The sequence below is a fragment of the Protopterus annectens genome, chromosome 11.part0, assembly GCF_019279795.1.
Source record: "Protopterus annectens isolate FY-2018-M chromosome 11.part0, PAN1.0, whole genome shotgun sequence".
NCBI classification, from domain to species: Eukaryota; Metazoa; Chordata; order Ceratodontiformes; family Protopteridae; genus Protopterus; species Protopterus annectens.
The window spans coordinates 931,036,981-931,046,794 of record NC_056745.1 but is presented as its reverse complement, the minus strand read 5'-3'; positions in this window follow the sequence as shown (position 1 = coordinate 931,046,794).

Below are 9,814 nucleotides of genomic sequence, written 5' to 3'. Positions count from 1 at the left end.
GTCTAACATGGATTGGGATTTTGTTCCAGAGTGAGGGGAGCCTCTGGGATAGGAATCTGTCCCTCCAGCATGTTCTATTTATTTCTGTGCTGAGGTTTAAGTCACTGGAGCATGTAGCTTTGATGGATTTGGATTTCTTGAGGTGGAGCATGTCCATTAATTCAGGGTTGGACATGGCTTTATACGTCAGGCACAGGTCGCCTCTGAGTAGGCGGTAAGTAACTGAGTAGAGCTGGAGATTCTTTAGCCTAACTGCGTAGGGCATCAGTTTGAGTGCCTTGATCCTCTTGGTGAGGTACTTTTGGGGTCTTTCTAGTTGTAGCAGGTGTCGGGTAAGGTACATCCCAAATGGGGCATTGTATTCAATTATGGGCCTGATGAGTGACGAGTAGATGTCTGTTCACATTTTGTGATACTATTATGTTGCTGTTTAATATGCAAATCTTGTCAGTGTCGTTAACAACATATGAGCTTTTGCCTGACCATTTTCACATTATTTGTCATTCACTACAACTGTGATAATGTATTCCACAAGGTACATTTCTTATGTTGCAATGAGATGCAAGAAGGATGAATATGTCACGTGAATGCAGTTATTGCTTGTTTATTGCTACATATACCCACTGATTGCAGTTAATTTACTGTCAGATTTTTTCTATGTCATATATTTTATTCAAATGCATTTTCCATTTGTTCTCTGCTCAGCAACATGCAAAATTGGTTCACAGCCCGAGGAAAAAAAATGAAAAATTTAGTCTAGGCTATGTTATGTAAAGTAAATATGCCCAGCGTCAATGCATGACTCCCCACAACAATGGATAGTACTTACTGCGGAAAATGCATCTGACACATCTGTGGTGCAAGATGTAACTGACATAAATTTAGGGAAGTAAGGCACATAAAGCATTGTTTAAATCCTGTTTAGAGATCACATTTTAATAGTTCACAATATTTTTTTTATTTGTTTTTTATTTGAATTTGCTGTCTGCTTGGCAGTGTGCAAACACAGTTCCCTACCTAAGGAAAAAAGTGAAAAATATAGTTTTGGGCTGTCTTATGTAGCACAAACACACTTGGCAGCATTGTGCAGCCTAAGCACTCTGGATAGTAATTGTTAAAGAAAATGTGCCACTTAGGTAACTACCTCTGTAGCACAAGGTCCAACTCATGTGAACTGAGAAAAATAAGGTGCATGATGGATTGTACAAATCCTGTTTAGGGATCACATTTCACGTTTTCCCCATATGTATTATTTGGTTTTCTTTTTTTTTTTATTTGCATCTGCTTCCCACTTGGCAGTGAGCAAACAAGGTTAACTACCTAAGGAAAAAAGTGAAAAAAATGTAGTTTAGGCTGCCTTATGTAGTGCAAACAAGTCTGGTCACATTATGCTTTCATCAACACTCTGGACAGTACTGAGTACAGAAAATGTACCTGCCATATACCTATGTCTGTGACAGAAGATGTAAGTGCAGTGAGGTTAGATAAAGAACACAGCAAATTAAGGGCTCAAATCCAGCTAAGATACTTTTACAAAGGGTGTAAAGATCCCATTTCTCACAACATTTTAATTAGGATTGTAAAAATAAAAAAAACAGTGATTAACATGCATGTTGCAAGCAACATATCAATAATATTTACATAAATAATCTTTTATATTTAGCATATATCATTAATGCTTCCATATAACTTCAAGCTAATGTGTGTAAGATATTTAATTTAAAATTTACTTGCATATGTATAATTGGCACAATAATTTTGTTATAATCATCCTGACTCATCACATATCCTACTTATGTGTTTAGGATAGGTATATCTTGTGAAGTATTAATTAGCTCATTCAATTCCATCCATCTGAAATCTATTTACAAACATAAATACTGACTTTTACATAACAATGTATTTCCAGGACTAATTAAACTCATGCATATACAGGCCTCTCTGAAGTGTATCTCCATTCATTCTGAAGTTAGCATATCTCTAATTTCCATGCTTAAAAGGTAGTCTTCCTGTTGCAATATGAATTAATCTACTAACTTTCAATTTTTGCATATTTTATCCCACAAGTTTGGTTTCCGGCTGGTACGACAATATTTTCCATTGTTTAAGCACTGACATCAGAATATAGCACAATTAATCCTCTATCCCCTTCCAGACTGCAAGGATTAAAAGCCATATCATTAAGCATTCCACTGTTGCACTTTGAAATCTTTGTCAGTAGATTGAGCATCAAACATAGCAAAGCTGAATGCCATGTTTCACACATTTACTTATATGTGATGTTTGTAGTGTCAATGTGTCTGCCACAAAATCCATCTACTTTCATTGCACAAATGCAGTTAGCAAGGCTGTGCATCTTTGTGCACAACTAGTTACTCACAGGATCTGAACTGGGTGCCAATTCAGACATATTTCTTTTGCCTGACTTTTGCACACATGGCAAGTGATGGAGAAGTGTTGTTAAATTTAAAGCACAAAGGTGGGGTGTTGAGGTATCCAGGATATTTATGGCACTTCTGGTGAAGCACTATAGCTGTAAGCTGCTGCAGGGGGTTATACCAGGTCTCAGTATAAGGCTGAAGCTTGCAATAGCTTAGCCAAGGCTGTCTCCAGTGCAATTGAGAATGTCAATGCTATAGTGACCTTAAATAGAAAAAACATGGCCTCATAAGATGATGGGAGGCTGAATTTAGTACTGTGAACACCCCTCTGATGTTTCAGTATACTGACTCTTCACCTGTCTGATATGGCATTAGTGATCTAGCCAGCCAACACAGGTACTCATTATGCTTTTATATACATTTCTGTTCTTTTTGTACTCTACAGCTGTATAGGAAATAGCTGCAGACTGTGAGGTGCACCAGAAGAGATTAACTTGCCTCAGAAAGACATGGGTCCAAATTCAAGCCAGAAATTATTTTAATTCCCTAGTATCTTGAGCAGGCGTACCTTAACCTTCATCTCAAGCATACATGCGTTCTCCATTAACTTTTGCTGCTTGCATTAGGCAATGAGAACAGCAGCTTAACTGTGTATGGGATCGATGCCCAGAAACAGCAAGTACTTTTTATTACTGGATAAGTCATCATCATCATCCATTTCTTCCTGTCCTCTGCATCTTGCTCTGTCACACCAACCACCTGCATGTCCTCTCTCACCACATCCATAAACTTTATCTTAGGCCTTCCTCTTTTCCTGTTACCTGGTAGCTTCATCCTTAGCATCTTTTTCCCAATATACCCAGCATCCCTCCTCAGCACATGTCCAAACCAACGTAATCGTGCCTCTCTGGCTTTGTCTCCAAACCTTCCAACCTGGGATGACCCTCTAATATACTTATTCCTAATCCTGTCCATCCTTGTCACACCCAGTGCAAATCTTAACATCTTTAATTCTGCCACATCCAGCTCAAACTCTTGCCTTTTTGTCAATGCCACTGTCTCCAACCCATATAACATAGCTGGTCTCACTACCCTCTTGTAGACCTTCCCTTTTTATTACTGGATAAGTATTTATAAAATATTAATCAGAATCAGTGTCACATTTACTGGTCAAGTATGCACACATACAAGGAATATGACTCTGGTTTCAGTGACTCTCCAAGTATGAATTACATAAATGACATACATACATGTATAGAACTATTAAGAACAAGATAAATGACTTACATTCAACTATTAAGAACAAGACAAAACAGTACATACATACACACACACAAACACACACACACACACACACACACATATATATATATATATATATATATATATATATATATATATATATATATATATATATACACAAGATGCTGCAAAGTGCAACTCAGTGCAAAAAATACTGAAATAAGCTCTGAAAGAAATAAGTATTAACAATATGTAAACAATACTGTAGAATCTTCAGAGGCTTGGGAAAAAAGAATACCCCAATCTAATAAGCTAAGTTAGCCATTTATGAACTTGACGGCCTGTGGAAAAAAAAACTGTTCTTATATCTGCTTGTTTTGGTACTTATTAATCTATAATGCCTGGTGGATGGTAACAGTTCAAAAAGATGGTGGCCTAGATGTGAAGGGTCAGTGGTGATCTTCCTTGCCCTTTTCATGACTCTGGAATAGTACAGGTCCTGCAAGCTTGGCAAACTAGCATCAATGATATTTTCGGCTGACTATTTGATGTAACCTATTTTTGTCATGATTAGACAGAGATCCAAACCACACTGTTATGGATGAGCTGAGAATAGACTCAATGACTGCTGGAAAGAACTGAATCAATAGTTCCTGTGGGAGGTTGGACTTCCTCAGCTGTTACAGAAGGTACTTTCTCTGTTGTGCCTTTTTTATGATGGACCCACAATGGTCTCACACTTCAAGTCCTGGAAGATTATAGATTCCAAAAATGTGAAGGATTTCACAACTGACACAGGAGTATTAAATATAAAGCGGGGTGATAATATTGTAATACCACTGCTAAGGTCCACTGTCATATTCACAGTTTTAAGAGTATTCACTTTTAGATTATTCTGACTACACCAAAGGGCCAGCTGTTCAACCTCCCATCTGTATGCACTTCAACGATAATCTGAAGGAACGATGTCCAAACTGCCCAAGATGTTAAAAACAGGTTTATTCCAAACGCATAAAAACAGTGAACACTCCAAAATAGCAGCACTGAAATCACCAATAACCCAGGTTTCGTCCCAAGGAAATGACTTCATCAGATTGGTGACATAGTACCACTAATATATACTAACACTCATTAAACAATTACACTTAATTGACACTTATTTAATTTAGTTTGAATTGAAAACCAAACCCTAAGAGCACCAGCTTCTGCCTATGTTTGCTTCATTGGTTTGCCTTTACAAAGTTAATACATACTGCATAAACCTAGCTGTAGTGTATGTAAAAAATTAATATACATACCTAAAAAATATATATATAAAAGATGTAAATCATCCTACACTTGTGTATATGGTTATTTATTCTAAAAGCATATGTGTTATGTGTATATAAATATTAATTTAAAATTTTAAAAATTAGCTACAATTACTTCAGTATGTATATAGAATATATAAATAATAACCTCTTCACACACTACTGATGTTCAACAGCTAAAAATTAAATATTTTGAATATTTCTTATTTTAAGCCAAGGCTTTATTGAAAGAAATTCATTCAAGCCTGGGTTATTGCAGGCGTCCAGCCTAAGTTGCCAGATAAGCTCACTCATGTCTAAATGGAACTGGGTAATTCTACCTTGTAGGTCATAAATCACCTGCTGTATCACACAAAACTCAAAAGTGTGACTACCATTGGCCATAATGTGTCTCGCTAGGGCATTTACAGATTTTTTATGTTGCATGTCTAACATATGTTCTTTTATTCTATCCCTAAACCTTCTACAGGTTTTTCCAACATAAAATGCCCTGCATTGTTGACACTTAGCCAAATACACCACATTTTTAGTAAAACAATCAAAATGACCATTAATTACGTCACAGTTGTTAACAAAATTTTTGTGTCCCGTTGTCCAAATATGTTTACATGTTGTGCATCTTCCACACTTATAGTTACCTTTGGGTTTATTACTAATGTTATTACTGTCGGCCATACCCCTTTCAAAAATATCTTTCAATGACCAATCCTTTCTATATACAAATTTAGGCTTAAATAAAAAAAGCCTTTGTTCCTCCTTGTGTTTGTGAAAAATATCCCAATATTTCATTACAATGTTGACTATGAACTCAGTGTCCCTGTTGTACCTTAAAATATATAAAATGGTGTCATTACCAAATGTATTATGCTCCCTCTGGTGGGTAGAATATCCAAACTGATCTACATCCGATAATATAATTGGAACCATAATCTTGTTGTTCCTTTTAAAAACAATTTCCTTTTTCAGGTTTTCACATAACCTATTTGGGTACCCTCTATTGAGAAACATTCCTATTACAAAATCTAATTCGTTCTCAAAGTCCACAGTATCACTAACCATTCGTACTACTCGAACCATCTGCCCTTTAACTATGGCTTTCTTCTGATGGTTGGGGTGCCAACTATCGTAGTGTAAATACGAGTTTGAGAAGGTAGGTTTCCTATATATAGTTGATTTCACTCTATGTTCTTTCTTGTCATATATTAAACTAACATCCAAAAAATCTATCTTCTCAGTATTGGTTGAGTGTGTGAACTTCAAAAACCACACAGTATTGTTGATGTAATCTATAAAGTTGTCTAATAATAGTTTGTTTCCTGTCCAAACAATAAAAATGTCATCCAAAAATCGCATATATATATTTATGTATGGACTATATTCACTTTTGTGTACATACTCTCTTTCCCAATAGGCCATGATATAATTGGCGTAGATGGGGGCACAAGCTGCCCCCATAGCTATGCCATGAGATTGTTTAAAATAAAGACCATCAAAATATAGGAAATTGTTTTTTAATACTAGTTCCATTAGTCTGACATATGTATTAACTTTATCTTGTTCGTAGACCCCAGTAACATAAAGCTGTTCTTCCAGCCATTCCAACCCCACATCATGTGGAATCACACTAAATAAATTACAAACATCTATGGTTACAAAATAAAACTTTTTTGGTATATCCCAATGTTTAATGGTTTCTAGAAAATGCCACGAGTCTTTAACTAAATGTGATGTACCTTCAAGGCCCTTCTTTAATTTATGGTCCAAAAATTGGCTAATAAAACTCACTTTACTACGTTTCCCATCAACAATTGGTCTAAATTTAACATTACTAAGTCCTTTATGGATTTTTGGTATTCCAAAAATAGCACTTACAACAGGATATTGATTCTGCATAAACTCATACTCACTTTCAGTAATCTCACCTTGGAATACCATATCATCCAAGACCATATCTATCTTCTGATAGGCTATGTTGATTTCATTTATGCTGACTTCACTATAATTCTCTTCCAACAACATAGACATCATAATACTATAGTAATCTTGCTTATTAGCCACCACAACCCCATTGCCCTTATCAGGCTTCATTATGCGTATACAATCCTTGTTACCAATAAACTTTAATATACTATACTCATCTTTTGTGAGATTAAATTTACTTTCTTGCTCTCTATGTCTGTAATGTTCCCTGCATTCACACTCACAAATATGTTCAAAAATTGCCACATCTGGATTCATAACAGGGTTAAAAAGGCTGGATTTTTTTAATATTCTATCATCCGTTCCATGACTATTGTTAATTAAGTCCATCTCAGCATTGAACTTAAGGTTCATTTTTCGAGTAAAGAGTTTTAGATCTATTAGTGAATCAACAATATTCCCCCTTCTACTTGGCACAAAGTTAAATCCTTTTGACAAAAAATCAGCGTGTTTAGTACTAAGTTCAATATTAGAATAATTGTACACTTTAAAATCATTCTTTGTATTTGTTATAATTTTAGGATTACTTAGAACGCCTTCACAGTAAACTGTGATAGTTGAGATGACATCCCCCTGTGATAATTCCTCATAGAAATTCACTATACTCTCTACATCTGGTTGTTGACCTATGTCTACCTCAGATGTGTTGTATACTAAACTCGAATATTGGTCCACTGTTATTACATCAATATTGTCAGAATTAAAGACCAATTCTTGGTCTATATTAGTGTCAGGCCCTATATTGTCACTATTTACATGCTTTTCGTGCAAATTAGGATCGTTAGATAACAAATGTATACTTAAATTCAATAAACTAGATTCACAAGTAATATTCCTATCAATTATAACATTCGTTATTTCCGTACTATCTCGCATATCATTGTTGGTATAATTGAAAGAAACATTAACTTCATTATGAGCTTCCAATATATGACCCCTGCCTTCCCCATTTACAATCAAATAATCACCAAAATTTGCTGTTTTATGTGCTACAACGTTAAATGCATCATTGTGTGTGTCCAACAAAGAAAACGTTCTACTTGCATTCCTATTACATATTGTCTTATTTTGTAATTCAACTTCATTGCAGTGCAGCGCATTGCCGTCGTCGCCAAAAGTTTTAGAAAGTGCGTTTACCTTTGTTAGCGTACTAGGTTTATTAGTCACAGATGTAATTTCACCTTCGTGAGCGATATGAATCTCAAAAGGCGTGTTTACTGCCGGTTGGTATTTTTTGTCCATCCCTTTGGTTGGCAACTCGCATGTTTGTTCTTTGCTCGAGCTCCCATCCAAACTGCTTCCTGATCCTCGTGGTTGGTTTCTTGGTTCCGTAGACGTTCCGAACGCCTTAGGCCCTCTCCTAAAGGGTCCTCCTCACTTTGACGGCAGTAGTTGTTATCAGATAATTGTCCATGCTCGATGACATCATTGCGTCTCCTCCTCCGGTGGGTTGGATTATCTGAGTCAGTAACCCTGACTGTTTCCTTGTTTTGAAACGGATAAATACGCCCTTCCTTGTACACTTGGATGTCTCGTTGTATTTTAGACAGTTTTTTATTGTAAATTGCCTCACAGCTTTTGTCAATGTCTGCAATTAAATGGACATAGTCATCATAATGGTGCACAAACAACAGGTCTTGGGTTATTTTGGTATTTAAATCATCAAGTTCATCTAGCAGTTGGTCTACTTTTTTGTTATTGTGTTTTATCATTAACCCCAATATTTTTATACCAGTTTCATCAAATAGTTGGTGTAAATCATGTAACATATCCGGATTGTTGTCACATCCATTGGGGTAACGCCAGACCCGTAGGCCCTTAGGTACCATCCTTAATTCTATGTTCCTTTTAAGATAACTATTTTCAATATATGTTCTCTTTAACTTGAATAATTTTTTCTCAAAGATTACCATTAGTTCTGTTAAAGTTCTTACTTGCATGTTTTTCCTTTTCAACATAGGAACACTGTCTTGTTGGAACTCATATTGATTTTCTTTCCATTTTGCCTTAAATTGCAGTAACTGTGTATTTTCCGAAATCGTGTTAGTTTTACCCTTATCTGCACAGTCCAAATCACCATTCTCACTAGTGCCTGTCCTCACAGTTTTGGTAAATACAATTTCTGGTGTACATTGTGTTAAAGGCAGACCCAAATGGCTGCCTGAAACTGGTAAATGCTCAAGATGCTCAGAATTTCCTCTTTCCATTAATTTTTGTATTTGAACTGTGTGCTCACCCAACTGTTCATGAATGCGTTGGAGCATACCCATAATGTCAGCAGCTGGTGTACCGTCCTCCATTTAGAACCAACTGAGAACCAAAAATTGTACTGGATAGTACTAACTTTAACGATAATCTGAAGGAACGATGTCCAAACTGCCCAAGATGTTAAAAACAGGTTTATTCCAAACGCATAAAAACAGTGAACACTCCAAAATAGCAGCACTGAAATCACCAATAACCCAGGTTTCGTCCCAAGGAAATGACTTCATCAGATTGGTGACATAGTACCACTAATATATACTAACACTCATTAAACAATTACACTTAATTGACACTTATTTAATTTAGTTTGAATTGAAAACCAAACCCTAAGAGCACCAGCTTCTGCCTATGTTTGCTTCATTGGTTTGCCTTTACAAAGTTAATACATACTGCATAAACCTAGCTGTAGTGTATGTAAAAAATTAATATACATACCTAAAAATATATATATATATAAAAGATGTAAATCATCCTACACTTGTGTATATGGTTATTTATTCTAAAAGCATATGTGTTATGTGTATATAAATATTAATTTAAAATTTTAAAAATTAGCTACAATTACTTCAATATGTATATAGAATATATAAATAATAACCTCTTCACACACTACTGATGTTCAACAGCTAAAAATTA